This window comes from Anguilla anguilla, chromosome 9 (genome assembly GCF_013347855.1).
Source record: "Anguilla anguilla isolate fAngAng1 chromosome 9, fAngAng1.pri, whole genome shotgun sequence".
In the NCBI taxonomy this organism is placed as follows: domain Eukaryota; kingdom Metazoa; phylum Chordata; class Actinopteri; order Anguilliformes; family Anguillidae; genus Anguilla; species Anguilla anguilla.
The window spans coordinates 32,279,823-32,301,804 of NC_049209.1; the positions used below are offsets into that span (position 1 = coordinate 32,279,823).

General features: G+C 44.5%; 1 long non-coding RNA gene across 1 annotated transcript in view; it reads right to left on the reverse strand.

Annotated features, from left to right (window-relative positions):
- Positions 1-12,748: 12,748 nt before the first annotated feature.
- Positions 12,749-21,982, reverse strand: part of LOC118236399 — a 12,230-nt gene continuing 2,996 nt past the window's right edge. Inside the window, exon 3 of the long non-coding RNA XR_004767029.1 lies at positions 12,749-12,830. This is a non-coding gene — a long non-coding RNA (uncharacterized LOC118236399). The remainder of the gene's footprint in view (positions 12,831-21,982) is intronic.

Genomic DNA, 21,982 nt, shown 5'->3' on the forward strand with positions numbered 1-21,982 from the left:
TTCCGCCATTATTTATTTATTTTCGCCCTGTAAGTTATGAGTGTGTCAGCTTTAGTGAGTGGTGACATGGAATAGGGGTGATATCCAGGCTATTAACTTGTTGACACTTTGGGGTCAGTTTGACAGCGGGCTAATACTGAGTGTGACAGAGCGGAACCTCTTCATTATCCCACTGTAATGTTATAGCTGAGGGCTTGCTCTGCCTCCTCAATCTCTCCTTCCCCCGTCTCCCTCTCCATCTTTCTCCTCTCTCTCGATCTTGCTCACTCGCTCTCTCTCCCCCTCATCTTTCTCCTCTCTCTCTCTCTTTCTCACTCTCTCTCTCCCTCTCCATTTTTCTCCTCTCTCTCTCTTCCCCGCTCTCTCTATCTCTCTTCCTCGCTCTCTCTCTTGCTCTCTCTTTCTCTCACTCTCTCTCTCGCTCTCTCCACGATGGCCTAAAGAGTGAGCACCTGACACATAATCCTCCATTTCGTTCAATTTTGCTTTCCTTCTCTCTCATCTTTTTTCAACATCTTGTGCTCTTTGATGCCCCTTTTTTATTTCCTTCGCTCATTTTTTCTCTTTCCCTTCATTTTTTCTTTAATTCTCTTTGTTTCGCATTTCTCATCCCAGCATTCATTGCTTTATTCTTTCTATCCCTACGTCCCCTGATGATGTCCCATCTCTTCTCCTTCCTACCATTTCTCCCAAACGTCTCCTTCCCCCTCTCTCTCCCTCTCTCTCCTTATTCATCTGTGCACCATCTCTTCTCTGTGGCTCTGTGTGGGAAAAACCTCACCTTCCACACAGAGCACAGAGTGACAGAGAGAGGAAACTAGTGAGAGAGATTGTGTATGTGTGCGTGTGTGTGTGTGTTTGTGTTTGTGTTTGTGTGTGTAGTCTGAGAGAGAGAGAGAGAGAAAGAGAAAGAGAAAGAGAGATAGAGGTAGTATGTGTGTGTGTGTGTGTGTGTTTGTGTGTGTGTGTAGTCTGAGAGAGAGAGAGAGAGAGAGAGGTAGTATGTGTGTGTCACTGATACCCCTTTCAGACACAAAACCTGGTGTTGACATGACATATTGAACATGGCTTAATCCCTCATTTAACCCATTCACACCACACTGTGGTCAGAAGAAAGTACTGTTTCCTTAGCGTTCACACAACACCCAGGTCCGCAAGTTTACTTCTGTACACGTTCAGTTTTTCCCTGCTAATGCAGCTTGGTAGCTGACTGGCAAGCAGACACAATGTAGTTTGCCATTACACTGGCTTTACCCAGTATGTTAATTTAAAACTATGTAACAAAATGTTTTAAGTAACATATTATTTGTTATTTCATATTCACCATTACATATTTACCTGTGACAACTGAGGAGTCCTCCACTTGTGTGAATTTAGCTGTGAATCAAGCCAGTAAAAAATGAAGATAACCAGTCATGACAGATTATTGCAGCTTACTATATGTGCGATTTATACTGTCATTGATATTTTGAGACCTTTGAAAATAGGAAGGACTAAAATAATGCTTAGGTATGTTGTGGCGTTCAAATGATGCTCAATATTGTGAGTATTAAGGGGATTATTGTGTGCCAAATAAATATTCTTCACACCATTATGCCACCATCACCAGCTTGCACTGCACCGTTAACACAAGTATTGCATGCTGTATCTGTTGACTTGCAGCTACATGATTTGCTGTTTGGAGGCGCAGGCCATTTGCTTAAACGAGCAGATGTACCTAATTAAGTGACCACTAAATGTATATTTTCTTTCTTCCTTGTTTTCTGCTTTCTTTTGCTTTTCCCTTATTGACCACCCAAATCAACTCATCAAAAAAGATGAAGCTGTAGCATGGAAAACAAATCAAAACATGGTCACAAATAACCAGCTCACAGAGACACCTCTAACCCACTCGTCATAGTAATCTCATTTCACAGTCCTGCTAGTCCCCATGGCGACCACAAACTGCAAGCGCAGTGCAACATGGCTTACAAAACGTTTCGACACTATTGTTCGATTTGTTATAAGCGCACGCAACCCCAAGGCCTGCGCAGACAAACTTCTTCAGTACGCTCGCTAAATCACCTGACCCCGCACTCTGAATTTTGTTCTCCCTTTTGAGACAGATTATCAGTTTAGCTGGCCCCAAAGAAATGAAAAAACATTAGAAAAGAGTAGATGAAATAAAGAGAGATTGAGAAGACTGATAGTATTTTACGCTCCAGGGGCAACTCCTCCCCCGCTTGGGTCTGACTACTTCATCGCTTCAAAATTAAAAAGCCCCCATTGGCATGAATTATACGCACATTAATTGCTTGCCACCTCTTGAAAGGGGTAAACAATTGCTTAACCATTACGCATTAATAATGTTGTGAGGAGCGATGGAGTGCCGGCAAAATATACCTCTCTCGTTCTTGCCCTTTGTATACCTCCATCTCAGTCATTCCGTCACTCCCGTCTCCCTCGCCTCTCCGCCTCGAAAGGAGGGAGGCATAAATTACTCCAGCAAGCTCCTTCTGCGGCTGAGGTCAGAGATGCAGAATACGGATAATTCACTTCGGAATCGGGGTGCTGGAGTTTTACGCCGGGGGTGGGCGATTCCGGTGCTGCAGGGCCGGTGCGTGTGCAGGTTTCTGTTTCCACCAATTACCCCGGCTAAATGAGCTAACCGGCTGTGAACACCAACACGGGTTCACTCGTAGATCAGACCGCTGTAAAATGTTTTGTAGGGCTGTTTACAGAAGTGTGCCCCTCATCATACCCCCAAAGGAAAGCAGACTGTGTTTACTGTGTTCACAGGGAGTCAGCACAGGTGATAAAGAGATGTTAAAGGTGATAAAGTTGTTTTGTTGCAAAACGTCCTACCGGATGAGCATTATGTAAACCTTAGGGTTCTCCATAATAAGAGTGTAATCATGTTTGGGAGGTTCATTCACCTCTCGAATACTCCCGCTGTTTGGTGTTTCTTACAGTTTCATATGGGGACTCGAGGACAATCTCTGGCTGTCACTTATCGAGAAATGTAGCTTAAATGTCAAATGTTAGGCTAATTATGTAATCATTACATTACATCAAGGCCAGAAGTTGGCATGAAAACTAGAAACAGATATGGGCCTCATTGCCCACCTCTGGTTCACACGGACTGCACTCAACATCAACACCAGGGCACTCACGTTATTAAGTTGCATGACACAAATTAAGGACAGGTGGACCTCGCACACAAGTGCACTAATTTGTCATTACGCACCGAAACAAGCACACATTGCACACCAACATAAGTCCACTTTGCATGCCAACACATGTGCATGTCAGGCATTAATACACACTGGCAAGCAGACCAGTGCACATTACTACTTGTAAAGTAGCGCACAACCACACGAGTCTGGCAGACCAACCAACATGGCTGTCGACTGTAGTAGATTACCTTAATGGGGCTAAGCCCGACGACCAATGTGCTGAGATGTGCCAAAAATATCTTTGTTTATTCAAATCATAAGTGCAAAAACATAAAAGTGCTCACAGTGCCAAAAAGAAAGACAGCAAACGTTTTGGTCAGGAAACCATCATCAGTGCTTGTCTACTGTAGTACAAATACCATAATGGACATTACACTAACACAAAGAAGGATCCTGTGATCAGCCAGGAATTAGACTTTTGCATCTGTTGCTACAAAATGTTGGTGGAGGGAGAGGATGTGTTTTCATGTGATGATGATCTTGAACCTGTTTCCGATTCTCCAAAATAACAGACACACCATTTTGAACACCTTCAGCCCTTAGCAATGGATTCCTTCTGACTGAATCTAATATGAAAGCTTTGCTTCAGTGCCCTTCACCTGATGGCATTGTAATAATGGCTTATTATATGTGTGTGTGGGAGAGCGATTGAGTGTGTGCATGCGTGTGTGTGTGTGTGAGTGAGTTTGTGTGTGTATATGCGTGTGTACTCCTTGATTAGACCTTGAACAGAAAGTAAAGTGGGTGGTGGTGAGGGGGATATCGGGGGGTTGGGGGCAGTGAGATTGGGCTGAGGCTGAATTGTATTGTCAGGTGTTGTTCTTGTTGTCATAGTTTTAGTTTATATTCATTTTTCTCTCATTCACTACTCCGGTGATATGTGTACATGTTTGACAGTTCTCATTATTGCTTTGGCAGAAGTTCAACTGGCTTTTCCAATAAAGCTATCTGAATCACAATTTGCAAGTGAAGGGGGTAGAGGGGGGGCAGGAAGAGAGAGAGAGAGAGAGAGAGAGAGAGAGCGCCTTCGGTTTACTGTATTTACAAAGCCTGTGTTTGAAAATAAGAATTGCACAGTTGTTGTTTTCTTCTTGACAGATTTCAAACAGTAACAGTCCAAAAACTACTCCTACTTCTTTAGAGAAAGAAACCAAGGACCAAGGTTTGAAATTACAAATTAATACAAATTAATTACACCTTAATTGATTAATGCCAATTGTTTTTTATTGCTTTTATTTCATTTATTACTTGTTCATTTTTGCTATGACAGTATGTTTATTTTAATACTTGTTGTGTGTTGTATATGTGGTATCCATGTCCCTTGTGTTCTATGTGTTATTTTGGGAATTTGATGGTTGTTGTCCTGCTAATAAAGCAAATTGAAACTGATTATGAACAAGGATATTACCAATATTGAACAAAGATTTAACATCCTTTGAAAATTATTTGTTCATTTAAACCAGTTTAAGGATTTGTTTTAGTTAAAGGAATCCTATAAAAAAACTGCAATCAAGGTCATGCAAAACATTTATTAATGCAATTGTTAATGGGTTAGCTATTTAACACAATGCTTTGTTAATATGGAACTTATTAAAGGTTGCAACTTTTAAAGGTGAAGTACAACCCTTTTGCCCCTTTTCTTTCCTTTGTTTATTTCAACTTTCCTTCAGTCTATATCCTGGTGGCCAGCTGTTATCCTGACCTCAGTTTCCAAGCTCATTTTAAAATCTACCAAATACAACATACAGCCCTTTTTTCATTGGCGGTGTTGAACCTGGAGTTTAGCGCGGTCACCACACAGGATTGGCCACAGGGAAGTCTTTTAACGATGAGAGTCGCCATCATCAAACACCCTAATATAATTCAGGCCATATAATTCCTCCATTTGTTAGTTCTTCGGCGTATTCGGTGTATTCCTGGGCTTGTGGCAGGTGGTAATATACTGGGGCGGTAGCTCTTCCTCTTTCATGACTGACATTTTTACTACGTATCACACGGCTGAGAAACGGCAGTCAATTGCGACACTTTTAAAGAATCCTTTTAAAAAACAAGCTTCCCTTGCCTGGGAGAATTTACAATAGTGTCACAGAATGTGAACGCGCTGGAAAATGAAAACTAATGTGGAGTGCCGTTTGGCTGCATGAGTCTGCTACGCTAATTATTCAACCACAGTGGCTAAGGAAAAAAACAAAAACAAAGGAAAGCTTTGCCACAGTACAGGTTGAGGACAGCCTGCGCATGTGTGTTTGTGTGTGTGTATGTGTATGTATGTATGCGTGAATGTGTGTGTGTGTATGCACACGTGTGTGCGAGCGCAGGTGTGTGCGTGTGTGTGTGCACCATGCATATTTCTTGCACAAACATCCCATTTAAAATTAAACAAATCTTGTAGCACCACATGGGCTTGAATAATGTGAGTGCGGATGTGTCTACTGTGGATGTGGGTGGGCTGGCATGAGTGTGGGCGTGTCCGGCAATGTGACTGATAAGAGAGCGGGTGGGTCAGTGCGGGAGTGGGCGTGGTCAGCGTGGGAGTGGGCGTGTCAGTGTGGAAGTGGGCGGGGTCAGTGCGGGAGTGGGTGAGTCAGTGCAGGAATGGGCGGGTCAATGTGGGAGTGGGAGTGGGCGGGGTCAGTGCAGGAGTGGGCGGGGTCAGTGTGTGAGTGGGCGGGGTCCGTGCAGGAGTGGGCGGGGTCAGTGCAGAAGTGGGCAGGTCCAGCATGTGTCTCAGCGCGTGGTTGTGTCTTCCTTGCTGTGACAGACGGACTGAAGAGGTGTTCATTAGCGTAATGAAAGAGGCGACGAGGTGGATCAGGGGGGCTGTCAGGAGGAGTGATTTCTTTCCCGCTTTCGCCTTCTCACCTGCCAGCCAGCGCCTTATTGATTATGATGGGGCCTTCGCATTTCAGGTTATTCAAATACTGCCAGCAGTCTCTCACAGAAAACAGGGGACCTAAATGCACTAAAAGTACAGAGGGTGGGCAGGCAGCACACAGACACACAGAGGGACGGGAAAATCCACTGATAAAGACACAAACCCGCTCTGACAGCGATGCCTGTCCTCCCAACTCTTAATAGCGCTATTTATACCGCTTCATGTGTAGGAGTGAAAGCCTCCAGTGGACGAGGTGACACAGACAGGTTTGAGTGGGGAATACCATGTTGGGACCGGGACAGAATTGTGACAGGGTAACAGTGGTCGGTAAGGTCTCTGGAGAGGGATACCAGATCGCTGGCTGCTCGGTGCACAGTGTGATGTGTGTTTATGACCTTTTTCCTTTTTTTAAATAAAAGGAGCGCAGATGGTGTGGCCTTCTTCTGCTTCAAAAAGGGGCAAAGCACACCAAATGTGTTGCAGCGGGGGAATAGAACCCATGGCTGCACTGGGGATTCACAGAGAGGTCAGCGACTGTGCCACCAACGCACTTTCTCTGAATGATAAAGCCTTCATTTACACTCGCTTGATCCATCTTTCTAAAGGGAGGCACATCAGAAAAGCAAAAAAAAAAAAACCCACCGGATTCAGACACGGCTCTGGTTTCATCTCTACACCCAGCTCACCAGCTCTCTCGCCCCCACGATGGAGACAGCGTCTGTTTGGAGCCGCTTTCATCCCGTTAAACGCGGAGGAGAGGAGAGGAGAGGGGCCGACAGCTCACTGCTCTCACCCTCCCTGCCTCTTCCCTCTCTCCTTTCACCTCCCCTCCACTCACTCGCGTGTCCTCCTTTAGCCTCATCACACTCCTCCTCATCACGCTCCTACTCATCTGTCTGTTTTTTTCTGAATCTGCTGATTTGCCCCCCTTTCTCCCTCTTTCTCTATCTCTCTGTTTCTCTCTCTCTCTCTCTCTCCATTTTCCCACCTGCGACCTCCCCTATTCAAATGCAAATTCAAATTCTAATTCAAAGGTACTGTACTGGCGTGACGGTAAACAGAACATTACTGCGCAAGAAAGTGTGTAATGGGCCTACTGTTATTAAACAACAAAACTGCTGATGCAATGAGCGGCGCGTGGAATTTATAAACTACCCGGTAAAAATAAATACCAGATCCCCGCAGTTTCTCTGTCTCTAAGCAGAGACCTAGTTTCGGCAGAGGCTGCCTGTCATAACATAGAATGTGACAGACAGAGGCACCTGGCTGCCGGACGGCTGTTCTATGCCGGAGATTAATTTTACTGCAGGCTGTGGTATCCCTGGTATGTGCTTTTACTTTGGTCTGAAGGAAAAAAATCTTCTTCTTATTCTTCTTTGATTCCTTCTTCCTTCTCCTTCTTCTTTGATTCCTTCTTCATTTTCTTCTTCTTCAATCCCATTTTTCTTATCTTCTTCTTTTTTGATTCCTTCTTCCTTTTCTTCTTCTTCAATCCCGTCTTCCTTTTCTTCTTCTTCAATCCCGTCTTCCTTTTCTTCTTCTTCTTTATTGATTTCTTCTTCCTTTTCTTCTTCTTCTTCCTCTCCTTTTTTTCTTCTTCTTCTTGGTCCCATGGAGAGGACCATTAGTTGAGTTTGAGCAGCTTCCTACAGCTCCAGCAGCTGGGTGCAGGGGTGTCTTGTGTAGGCCAATGGCCAGGGCTGGCAGGGGCTGGAAGAGCCATTGTGGTGAAGAGATGGTGACTTGTTTTCATTGCGTGCTGTGTGCTGGTTTGGGTCTTCTGTTTGATTTTCTTTTTTCATTTAATTTGGGAGTTTGAGGGTGGGAGATGGGAGGGAAAGGCTGAGGGGTGTTAGGATGGTATATGAAGGAAAGGAGGGGGGCGGGTTGTGTAACTGTGGAAGACCCTGAATTTAATAAATGAACATCAGAAGTAAATAAAATCTGTTTCTCTCTCTTTTCTTCTCTCCTTTTCTCCTAGTCTCCCACATGCACACACATAGTCGAATACACGCTCACACACACACACGCACTCACACACACACACACACACACACACACACACACACACACCTACAAACACACACCCACACACACACACACTCACACACACACACCCACACACACTCACACACACACACCCATACACACACACACACCCACACACACACTCACCCACACACACACACACACACACACACACACACACACTCACACACACACATAAACACCCAGGCCCGTACCCCTGCGCTAGGCGCGCAGGTACTTCGAGAATCGGGAGAGGAGACAACGGAGGGCCTCGCTATTAAAAACATGACACCATCTATCAGAACGTGTCCAAATGCGTTCTCTGCTCCTATCTCCCTTTCCCCATCTCCCTCTGCCAGCGCATCACAATAAAAACAACAGCACGGAGCACGACCGCGAATAAAAGGGGAGGGAAATCAACGCCGGAGGAATCTCAAACAGGAAGAGGCCGCCAAAGCAGAAACGTTAATCACAGGAGCGCGACGGCGGTCTGGCGAACAGGTGCGAAACGCGGAGTGAGGACCGGGAGGGATGGCAGAGAGGAAAAAAAGAGAGGAAGAGAGATAGGAAAAATGAAAAGATGTGTTTTAACGCCTTCCTCCATACACAGGGGAGGTACTGTACTCCTAAATACTTTTACCCACAAACAACCACCCCTCCACCCCCCCCCCCTCAAAAAATGTCATCCACCTTCTGCCGCACCTCTTCCTGAAGCACACGTTAAGCCTGCAAGATGGTGGGGGAGGGGTGAGTGGGGGAGCGAGAAAAGAGACGCTCTTAGTAAAATTGTTATTTCAGATTAATGTGGGAGAATAAATAACTTGGGGGGGCGGGGGGTGAGGGGATGACCCATCCCCCCCCCCCCCCGCGCGCGTCTGGCGATGAGTGGTATCAATCTGCGCTAGAGCTAATGAAATAACCCCTCTCATCATATTTCACTGCAGTTTCACCAGACCAATCTGATTATGGCAAACCCAAATATTATTACTTTCAGAGATATAATACACAGCCACATGAGGACTGGCGGTGGGGAGGGGGGGAGGGGGGGCGAGGAGTGCATTTGGTGAAGGTGGGGGGGGCGCAGCGTTAGTCAGTAGGTGATTGAAGATGTGATACATCTCCCTCGGAGTGTCAGAATACGCCCAGACTGACACTGGGGGCGTCGACATCGGGCGGGGGCTCTCGTTACGGAGGTGGGGGAGGGACGGTGGAGATGGAGGCGGGGGGAGAGGGTGCTTCTGTCACCCCAGACAAACTGAGGCTGACCCACTCGCAGGAGAGTGGTCGACTCTGGTTTGAGGTGGGGGGTGGGGGGTGGGGATAAAGAGAGTGAGGGAGGGAGAAAATGTTTTTTTTTTTAACTGCATGTCTTATACACAGTAAAATGTTCAGTGTTAAATCAACATGTGCACATGTTCCTTATTGGACTCTTATATACTAGAGTTGAATTAACATTGGACTTTCTAATGTGCAAGTAAACACCTGTGTGTGCTTTGGAACATGCAAACATTTGTTGCCAATAAAGCCAGGCAAAACTTAAACTCGAGGAGTGAGAGGACAGAGAGAGGGATGAAGAGAGAGAAAGAGAGAGGGAGATGGCGAGAGAGAGAAGGAGAGAGGGAGTGAGAAAGGGAAAGAGAGGGAGAGAGAAAGGGAGACGGCGAGAGAGAGAAGGAGAGAGGGATGGAAATAAACAGGTAAAATGACTCTGTCAGTGTGAGAGAGCAGGGCACTGATACGGGGTGATGAAAGATAATGCGGTTCTCCACGCGCTCAAATATCAGCGCTGGAGGCTAAATGTTTGCTATTCAGCTCCACAGCTGTGACGGGTGAGGGGATTGTGTGTGTGTGTGTGTGTCTGTGACTGTCTGTGTGTGCGTGTGTGGTGTGTGCATGTGAGTGTACATGTGTCTACGTGTGTGTGTTTGTGTGTGTGTGTGTGCGTGTGTCTGTGTGTGTGTGTGTGTGTGTGGTGTGTGCATGTGAGCATACATGTGTATACGTGTGTGTGTGCATGCATGTGTCTATGTGTGTGTGTGTTTGTGTGTGTGTGTGTGCATGTGTGTCTGTGTATGTGCATGTGTCTGTGTGTGTGTGTGTGTGTGTGCAAGTGAGTGTGCATGTGTGTGTGTGTGTGTGTGTGTGTGTGCATGTGTCTATGTTTGTGTGTGTGTGTGTGTGTGCATGTGTGTGTGTTTGTGTGTGTGTGTGTGCATGTGTCTATGTTTGTGTGTGTGTGTGCATGTGTCTATGTGTGTGTGTGTGCGTGTGTGTGTGCATGTGTCTATGTTTGTGTGTGTGTGTGAATGTGTGAGTGTGTATTTGTGTTTGGGGAGGAGGGTTTAGTCATTGTCCCAGTCAGAAGGTCTCTCCCCCTTGTAGTCAAAACGGCAGTAAGATTAGGAGTCGTTTTTTTTAAATCTGCGATAATGGAATTGAACTTTTGAATCATTTCGGGACTTCTCGAGGAACACCCGGCCGGGGCGCCGCGTCCCCTGGCCCGCTGCAGGTCGGTCAGACGGCCATTAGTGATGCCATCACCGCCGGGCCGCGTTGATGACATCATTAATGGAGCTGAGGTGATCGGTTTCAGGCTGTGAGCTTGCTCCGGCAGCTGTTCCCTCGGATGGCAGGCTTATTGTGGCTCTCCCCGTGAAAGAGCATAAGGACGCGGGAACAGTATAATGGCAAGCATAATGATGTCATTTGCCCGCAATACAGAGGGAATCAATCACACACTCTGTCTCGAGGGACTTCAGCGTCTGACTCTGTGCTGGCATATTATTCCATGCATTTATAACACTCTGTGTGTGTGTGCGTGTGTGTGTGTGTGTGTGTGGGGGTGTGTGTGCGTGTATGTGTACATGCGTGCATTTGTATGTGCATGTAGATAAATGTGTATGCGTGCATGCATGTATGCATGTACGTGAATGCGTGTGCGTGTGTGCATGTACATGTTTACATGTGTCAGCGTGTTTGCGTGCATATGTGTGCGTATGCGTGTGTGTGTTTGTGTGTATGTGCATGTGTGTGTGAAGAAATAATTTCTCACATCCGAATGAAATTTAGCCTCAACTAATTATCAACCTTTGCCTCCTGGTTGTGCTCAAAAGGCGTCGGTGGTTCACCTCATTAATCGCTTTTAAAATTATAAAGTCCTCCATCACAGCACCCCTCCCCCCGCTCCCCCCTCCTCCCCCCTGGCCTGCTCTCACTGAGTCAGTAGAGATTAAAGGACAGATTTAACCGAGGTTTGGCAGGGCTTGGGGGAGGGTGCGAATGTGGCTCCAAAAATCGCTGCAGTGAGCAGAAGGATCCACTCAAGATTGTTATTGTAATAGAGCACGCATTGTGTTCTGCGGTACACAGAAGGGAGAAGTTTCCAAATGTGGGTACTAGTCCGTGGTCATTCTCCTGTCATGCTCAACATACGCAATCCAGCCATCGTTGTTTTAAAGCTGCACATTTTGGGTTGGGGTCTGGGTGAATGTGTATGGAGGAAGCATCTTATTAGATTCAGTAATTTGGGGGTGGGGAAGGGGGGGGGAGTTTTATTGCAGATCAGATTTAAGGCTTGACAAAACTGTCATTGAATTTGTGATGTGGCTTGCCAATCTTCACAGTGGGATAAATCCTGTCACTATTGCAAAATGACACATGCATTATCTGTTCAGTTCCTATGACATTCTGTTAATTTGGTGATGCTTCTATGCTGAATTATCACTTTGATTCTGTACCAAAGGGGGTGTGGTTTAAAGCAGGACCGACCTGGTCCTGGAGATTTACCATCCTGCAGGTTTTCACTCCAACCTTAACAAAGCACACCTCATTCAGTAGCGAGAGATCTCTTTGAGTAGCTAATTAATAGATTCAGGTGTGCCAAACTAGCCCATAAGAACCCACGGTAACACAGGTGGCACAAACACTTGAAATATTCTGGAAAGTTCCTTATACAGCTTTATCCTTGACTTTAACTCATGAAGTCCCGAAGTGACATGGCGGGGGGGGGGGGGGGGGTAGTATTTAAAAAAAAAAAAAAAAAAGATTCAGAAATGTGTTCCATGTGGTCCATTTGGTCTGTTTTATATCTCCCATAATTTTCCTTTAAGGAGAAATGGGTCCGGGTTCTTATGGGTTAGGGTTGAAACGAAAACCTACAGGGTGGCAAAATCTTCAGGAACCATTACATTACATTACATTACAGGCATTTAGCAGACACTCTTATCCAGAGCGATGTACAACAAGTGCATTAGTTCAAGGTGCAGAGGTGCAAAAGAAACACACTAGAGTGAAGTAAAGATCGTAGTGCCAGAAGTGACCGCATAGATCAGGACTCCAACCCTGTAGAGTAACCTGTTCAGCAAACAAACAAACAATCCTGCCAAGTACAAACTAGCACTGAAATCACATTTGCCTAATCAGAATCAGACAAAAACAATCCTGCCAAATAAAAACTAACGTGATCGTATTAGCCTAACTAGGTACATTGAGCTAAACTATAGGCTAGGGAGGGGTGGGGAGAGGTGCAGCCTGAAGAGATGAGTCTTTAGCCTGCGTTTGAAGGTAGTCAGATTCTCTGCTGTTCTGATCGCCACGGGGAGGTCATTCCACCAGCGAGGGGCCAGGACAGACAGCAGACGGGAGCGGGAAGTACAGACACGAAGAGGGGGAGGTGCCAAGCGTCCAGAGGAGGTCCAGAGCCATAAAGCATACTGTAATAAATTAAATGCAAAAACACTTTATTTCCCAGTCATATCATCCACCTGTAATCATGTCTCCCTGGTGTGTTTACTGAAAAACCCTTTCTGATAAAGATTTATTTTACTTTCTGAAAACACCAGTTGAATGCAGTCAACAAAACCACTACCAGAACTATCATTTGTTCACGTATTCATAAGGTGTTTGAGATTTTGGAAAGTTTTTAAAATATGTTTCACACGTTACATTTCATCTTATGTGATTATATATTTCTTATTATATTGTGCTTTTCAAGACTGAAATTTAACATTTTATTTTCATTGAGGTGAAATTATTTGACAAGACCATGCCCACTTGGACAATCTAGTCTCTCTTGGCTGTCACTGCCTCTCTCATTCACTGTCTATCCCTCTCTCTCGCTTTCTCTCTCTCTCACACACACACACACACACACACACAAACATACACTCATACACAGTCTTCAAGTGGTTTACAAAAGACTCAGGAACAAGATTGTTTGGAGATGAGAGTAAAATTCTAACAACAATAAGAATCGATCCACCAAACAAACAAATAATGTTCAAAAAAAGTCATTTCCTCCAAAAATCCATTTAGGAGTTTTTGTTGTTTTTATTAGTGTTACTGTTTATATGGGGTTTTTTTTGGTTCATATCAGCATCTGCATTAAAATAAACGAGACGATCAATAGCTGCGGTATCTGCAGGGCGTTCTCTGTCCTCGCGGTCCGATACTGTCTCACTGCAGGGGGAGTTTGTCTCACGCTGGGCCTGTTAGTCTGGTGTGCACAGGTCAGTACGATCAGTAGAGTCAGTTTTTCTATACGAATCATAATTATGTTTGCATCAGTTACCATGTTTTGCATAAGACGCTTAATTGGGAGGATATGCTTCTTGAGCTACACGTGCGTTTTATGTCCTGCCTGTGTGTGAGTGCCTGCACACTTGCGAGACTACGAGTGCGTGAGCGTGTTTGCTCCACGGTGACTGTGATCGCTTGCCTCCCCATTGCTGCGGTTGTGCGGGTGTGAGGGCGCGTGGGAATGGATGAGATGTGTCAAAGTGCACGTGCTGGTGTATGAGTGCACATGCTTGAGTGCACGTGTGTGTGTGTGTGAGTGCATGAGCAACTGAGTGCGAATACATGTATGGACATATGAGGGAGTACATTGTGAATGCGTGTGTGTGTGTGTGTGTGCACATATGTGTGTGTGTGTGTGCATCTGTGTACAGTATGTGTGGGTTCATCTTCGTGGTTTTCCATGTTTGTGTGAGTCTGTATGTGAGTGTGCGTGTGTGGGTGCATGTATATGTGTGCAGGTGTGTGTGTGTTTGTGCGCGCGTGTGCATCTATATATGGCATGTGTGATCGGGTTCATCCCTGTGGTTGTGTGTGTGAGTGAGTGCGTGCATGTGTTCACATAAAGTGTGTGTGCGCATTCATGTCAGCGTGAGCGCCATTATGCGCCCGCGTGCTCAAGCCGCTCGGCTCCCTCCCTCCCGCTGACATTGACGCATCCCCTCCATTTTTATTCCTCCTGCCATCGCTTCCTCCGCCCCACGTCGCACTCTAATCCCCTGGCTTTGATGTTCGGCGTCTGCGTCTCCGCACACGCATCCATCGCATGGCATCGCTCACCTGCTAACGCGAGGCCTCCACACCCAGCGCACACTCGCTGGAGTCAGTGCAGGCAAATTCACCTCCCTGCTTATCCCATTCATAAGTCTAAGCAAGAAAATGAAATGAATTCCGTGATCCAAATGCAACCAAAAGTCTGAGAGAAAGGTAGTGCTCTAAAGGAAAAGCTAGAGCCAGTTAATATCAAATCTCTAACGGGGGCATATGCATATCTAAGAGCCGAAAATGGGGCTAATTCCATGGCTCACGTAGTTGGTTTTTCAGCTACACACCTTTGTGGTCCGATTAAATCTATTTTCATTTCCTAAAGTACTCTGCACACCCGAACAGAATCTTTTTTTTTGGAGTTGCTTTTTGTAGCCATTTAACAATAAAGCGAAAGGTGAATTTAGGCCATAATGAAAAGCCATTTCACTGCGCATTAAGTATTTTTGCACATTTTAACGACGTTCCAACGCCTTTTTTCTTTTTTGTGGTGCTGTCTCAGCATGTCTCCGCTGAGGTAATGTTCTAAAAATTTGGTGCATCAAGGTTGCTGACAGAACAACACAATTTTGCTGAATGAGGCCGAATGCTGGAGAGTTTATTTATTTCTTTGTTATTTTGTTGAAGGAGAGGCCTGGTGCTGTGATTCACATCCCCCGCAGCCTTCAAACCCTGAACTCGTGGCTCAGAGAGCAAGGGCTGTGTATGTTTTACTCTGAATGTTTGTACTGTATTCTGTGATATTTTCTGTCATGAATATTGCTGTCTAGGTAATATTAACTTGTTTACATGTTGTATCAATAAAGCATTTATTTATTCATGCAATTAACAGATCAAACGCATGAATATGAATTGAAGAAGCATGTGTGAGTGAGTGAGTGAGTGAGTGAGTGGAAAGCGAGAGAGATAGAGTAAGTGGATGACAAGAAGAGTCCCACCTGTTAATAAGTGTGTGTGGCTGAGCACAGGGAAACGGTGTAAATAACCGCTCCTCGGGTGCGGAGTAAATCAGTCACTTTAAGCAACTCTTTCTCCACCTGAGTGACAGGTCTCCCCTTCCTGTGACAGCCGCCCATCCATCAAACTGGGAAAGGGGCGGGGCAGCCACATCACAGGGCGGGTAGCCGCGATGTAGAACAGGGAGATCCATCTTTTAGCCGATGGGGAACACAGGGCGATTTGGGCAGCTCAGATTAATGCTCTGCATTGGCCGTTTTTTTTCTTTTGTACTGCGCCCGACAGTGCGCTGGCATTTAGGGAGCGGTCCCGTCACGCTGGGAGAACGGATTTCAGCTGAAGCGAATGTCCAAGCGTGCATGTGTGTGCCTGTGCGAGCGTGCACGCACTATGCCTTTGTGCACGTGCACGTGTGCACGTGAACGCGTGCACATCCCTGTGCCTGTTTGCTTTGATAATTGAGAGAGAGCGGGGAGATGACTGAACATTGATACAGGAAAAAGTGTCTGAGGAGGGAAGAAAGATGAAAGTAAGAAAAAAACGCTTTTGATGGTGGCAGACAGGCTGAGGGGGGGTGGGGGGTGGGAGGTTCAGTTTAAAATGAATTATTAAAATGAATAATGAAGCAGAGATTTACTGCTGGTCTGCTGGGTTGAAAATCAACCTTTCCAACCCAATTATGTGAGCTGCCATGACTCCCAGATCTGCTTCAGTCCCTCCGGTCTGGAACACAGGAGACCAGGTGACACGTGGAAAAGGAGGGAGGGGGAAGGGTGGGTGGAAACACAGTGGACGACCTACCCTTGTGCAAATCTGAAATATCACTGCACCCGTTTGATACAAACTGAATTTTTCATACAAACTGACTTTTAAAGAGTAAAAAAAGATTTAGAAAGCAATGGGAGAGTTTGGGGCAGGGTAGAGAGTGTTTCAAAGACTAAACTCAGACCAAATATGTTTGTATATGTGAGCATCTTTCACAAGGCCCACAATGCACCTGGCCAACACATTTCCAAAGGTGCACATTTCCCTTGGAGACTGAAAGTCTCTGATGGTTGGGCTGAACAAGCCCTTCCTCCCCACAAAATATATGATACACAGACACACAGGCGACATACCCATATGCACAACAGCAAGACAAAACATTCCTATTTGAAAGCAACTCTTAATATTGAAACAGTTTTGGCAATGTTGCTACCAATCAAACTGAATTTAGTAAGAGACAGAATGTGACTTGGAGAGAGTGCGATTTCCAAGAATACACAAGAACACAAAAATTGTGGAGACAAGTATTTAGTATTGTTACCATGTATTTGCGTTGATATATATCACAGTGAAACAGTGGGTTTAAACCATATCCTGGTACCATACCCACTTAATGGACTGGGCCCCTTCATTGCGGGGGCCTTCAGGTTCAGTATTACCTGTGATATAGCCCTTAAAACTTTCTGTGGGCTTAAATCCTCAGCATTAACATCTTGCAGTACTTTAATAGCCTGCCTGTAAGCCCACTCAGAGAAGAAGAAGGAGTTAGAGGGAGATGACAGATGGAGAGAGAGAGAGGAAAAAAAGCGCTTAGGGCCTGACACAGAAGTGACTTGAAAGAGAGAGAGTGAAAGCAGGGAGAGAGGGATGGAGGGAAGGAGAGGGACAGAGCTGCCAAACCACAAGGCATGGAGGAGGGAAAGTCCAGAGAGGAAAGGTGCAGGGATCAGAAAGAAAACGGAGGGAATGAGGGAGCGAGGGAGCAAGAGATAAAAATAAAGAGGATGGAGGGAATGAGGGGTAGAAAGGAAGATAGCGAGATGGGTGTAGCACTGGTGTGTCAACCCCCCAGACACACAAAAATCCTGCGCTACCCCGTGAAAATATATAACGCAGTACAAACAGCAGTATGAACATAACAGCGATGGCAGGATCAGATCTGCCTGTGAACCAAAGAGTGTAGCTGAAAGGAAGCCACACCCCCACACCTGGACAACAAAGTCTGATTGACATCTGATCCAGAACTCAGTCTCAGGAGACCTTGGATGGTAGCTGCTGGGTAGATGGTCCCGGTTTACTGTACATGCACGAGCGGCTGTAACGTCACTCAGGGTGGGAGGGTGTCGGTCGGTGGGAATGTTCTCATCCAGTCGCGGGAAATCCTCCCTGTGCAGGTGTGCTCCTCCGTCATGACGACTGCTCTAAACAGCTAGCGCACTACAACATGAAAATAAGTGGCTAGCAGCATTTGCTTCTGAGAGAGGACGTGCTTGTCCTAATAGAGGGAACTGCACCAATGAGGCAGGCTCACCCAATTAGGAGGAAAAAAATTGGGGTTAAATGGCTTCTTTAAACAAAGGCAGACAGGCATTCAATCGGATAATAACGTAACATTCCACACCGGCAGAAAAATAATAACAAACGTTATTATGAGCACAGGGAAATGGTGTAAATGACCGCTCCTCGGGTGCAGAGTAAATCAGTCACTTTGGGGCAAAAAAAAATGTTTGAAATAAGAAGATTTGGGCAATGTGCAGAGCAGCGCTTAAGAAATCTAATGCCATGTTTTGAGAGCGCACACATCAGACGGTCTTAATGAAATCGAAAGTATTTACAAGGGCAAGGTTAGGCTCGATTTGATCTTGCCCGGAGTCATTTCGGCAGCGATGAGTCTGCTCGGCGCTTTGGTGAGCTTTCATACCTCATACTAATGCCCCTAACCGCGAAGCCATTCGGGTAGATCAGAAGGGGGGCGTAAATCGACATTGAGCGGGGCCAGATTAAATCTAACTGTAGGGCTGTTCGCGCTAAACTTTGAGGGAGGAATTTTGGAACTTTCTAAGTTTGGTTGCTGCACATCATGACTTAATATAAGCTGATATAAGCAACAACAAAAAAAGTTGCATAAGCATTAGAGAGAAGGTAACGCTCGCTTGAATTATTTGATAAAAATTAAAGAGGAAGCATTCCATAGCGGAATAAATTTTTGTCTGAATTTTTTTCACAGCTATCAAGGGCAAGGCAGGTCTGGCTCCACACAAGCAGAACAAAGTGGAGATACAAGTATAGAGATGCCATTGGGCACTAGGGGTGTTCAGAGGAGCCTATGATCAGCACCTGTATCATGCATTTATTGATACATTATCTGTATCTATATTCATATTGAAATTAATATTTGTTAAAGTAGAGGACTTCACAAGGGTGTAGGAGTGGGTTCAAATCATGACGTATTGAACAATACATATACGTTTATAATAACTGTATAATATGTAATTTGAACAATGCAAGCAACTTATTCTAATACAGCAATAGTAATAACATAGTATTCACGTTACCTTCATATGACTGCAAACTTCCTTGCAAAATCTAACGATGCAGGATTTCAACGCGGTGATTTTCAAAGACCAATACTGTAGCCTACTCATTCAATCATTTGATTGCGACCTAATGAGCCTACTGGTTAATAGCTACCAACTGCATGATTTGAATAGGTGTTTTTTTTTTTTAAAGATTGGGCTCCATTGAAAGGAATCACATTTGCTGTATCGAGACTTGTTGACTGTACCCCCGCAGTATGCCTTTCAAAACAAAAGTACATGGCAAACGTTTCATATTTTTTGTTTTCCGGCACAATTACTTGGGGAGCAACTTAAACTGTTTCCAATATTGGAGAGAAATGTCCCCCCTGTCCCCCCCCGCTTCCTATGCCCTAGGGTCTCCACCTGACTATGATCCTGTGACAGACAGACAATAGTAGCAATCACATTTTCAATCCACTTGATTATGACAGGATTCATTTGATAAAAATGTGATAAAATATAATAGTAATGGTGCGTACTAACATCCAGCATACAAGTACATGTGAACCCTGTGTACAATGGTTTCAGTAAATACCAAGCCGTATAGATATGGTAAATATGTTAAATGAAACCTGAGTAAGTTCTCCTAGGTGAGCGAGTATGCTAAAATTAGAGTAATTAGAAATAAAACAGTGTAAGGCATAAAATTTACTGCTCGTATATGATGAATAGAGCAGACGTTTATAGTGTGTCAGAATGGCATACAGTGAGAATTAACTCATCCCTGGAACAGCTGAAAAGATTGTCTCATAATTTCACTGCCCATCCCTGACGGTTTACTCTGGATGTTTCATTTAGTGATTTCAGGGATGTAAAGGAAAAATCTTCCTCAATTCACAGAGTAGAATCCACAGACTGCTAGGTTCCAGTCACCATCTTGTCTTTCTCAGCCCAGAGACTGACACATTCAAATAAACGGATCAGAAAAAAGCAAACGTCTTAAAGTTACAATCTCGAAGTTTTAAGTTTCATTCTCTTTGGCGGTACCAATGGCGAGAAGCGATAATTGCAGGTGTGTTTTTGGACCTCACTTCCCATAGATCCAACCGGATCCAACCAGTGTCGCCTGTGTGACGTCAGTCAGTTGGCACCTGGGCCACGCCAACTATTACACGTATTATTTACTGAATAAAAAATGGTTGTTATACAAGTAATGTTCTGTACATACTCATTCATTGTCTAACATTAGGCTAACTTAAGCTGTTTTTACACTGCCGAGCCGAGTTAAAATGCTGTAGCAGACCTGGGGTAGAATTAGTGATGATCAATTTCCACAAACGTTCTTTGTCCACCTTTTGCTCGGTATGAACATCTTCACAGTGCAGAGAAGAATTCACGGGATTCGCTGTGGCTCATGCAATTATATATCTTGTGCATCATCATCGTGAATGATTGTTGTGTGATATTTTTGAAACAACTGCCTTGTTTCTGGTTGTGCTAGCTAAACTGTTCGAGAATAAAGCTGGGTGTTAAATTAGCAATCAGAATAAGAAGAATAAAACAAAAACAAAGGAGGTTTCATCAAAAAAGGGCATCAAGGCTGAAGGAACATATGAGGAAGCGTAATAAAATAATAACAACAGCTCTGCTCCACCTATACCCCGGCTTATATATTGATGAACTTGATGGCAATGTAAATAACGGTAACGTTAAGGCCAGTTAAGATCAATGATTCGCAACAAGATGAAACGCTTTTAGAATGTTGCAGAGAAAATTGCAACGGTGTGAACTGGTTAGTTGCAGAGCCTCTGAAGCCGTTGCCTAGGGTCTCAAAAGACCCACCTTGTCAAATCGCCAAGTGCAGTTTTAGAACGTTTACAATCAGAAGTCTTGGGATTTTGCAAGTTGCATCCAGTCTCGATGCGAATCATTGATCTGAACCTCCCTTTAGTTAGCTACATTGCAACGCTGCAACAAGGTAGCATTGCATTCGAGAGACGGTTTGCGAGGTCGGTACCGGTCGGTAGCGTTAGCTAGCATTTTTTCTAATTGTTAGCTGACATTAGATTGTGTTAATTACATTAGCTAGCTAGCTAAAGCAACGTTACCTGATATGAGAGATGGATACTGTGCGCAACGTTGTCTAAACTAATGTTGCCTTTATTGACATGGTCCGGTAGCTAGCGTTAGCTGTGCAAATAGCTATGCAATTTAGTAACGTTACATTGTCTTCAAATGTAATACGAAATCTACATCAACAAATAATATGACCTCTCATGTTACACAAAAACTTATTAGGGTTCCATAACCCCCCCCCCCACCTTTAACGCTAGCAGACACCGGAAAAAACACTACGCCGCTCACACACAAGTGAGCTGAAGAGCAAGCCTGTTGCGTTAGCTCCGCCTACCATCTCTGGCGGACCAACCACTGATGGGTGATGGAAAACGCGTCACTATCTATGCGCCGCTTGTGATTTTTTTCCCGGGAATGTCGCCACAGACACCCAGTTCTTTAATCATAAATTATTATAATAATATAAATTTATATAATAATAGGCTCAATCACCATTGTGTTACCTAATTCAGCGATAGATAGTGACTTAACAGACATTTATTTTAATGAAAATCTTTGAGATTATTACTGAAAACTGAAAACTGCCCATTCAAGAAAACTAAACTCTAAGACTTTTGACAAATGATCAACACCACAAAACATTTCTTCATACATTTATATGAGTATGAACCATAAATGATGTTTGTCTGTGTGTGTGTTTGTGTGTGTGTGCGTGCGTGCGTACATCCATGCTTGTGTGTGTGTGCGTGTGTCTTTATGTATTACACCAAAGAATGCATTCCAGTGTCAAGTGCAGTCTTTCTGTTAAAGCATTTGCATATCTTTTGCCTGCATAACTTTCTCACATAGAGAGAGAAAAGGAGAGAGACATTGCTCATGTAAAAAGAAACCAAGGTTACTTGCTTTAAAAGAATGCAAAACTTAAATAAACTTTTTAAAGTCTATAGGTATGAAGATATTGGTGTGAATTTCATCCACTATAGTATAAACCCTTTTTGATGTGCATATACTTTTAATAATACAGTATAAACACTATTTGATGTGTATATACTTTTAATAATACAGTATAAACACTATTTGATGTGCATATACCTGTGAAGGACACGTGTTGTTTTCTTACTTCAGGCTGCTTTGGAAGCAAATTCCTCTGAACATGACCTTGAATTTCTGATGCTTGAGGCATAGATTCAATCTATTGCCAACACGCT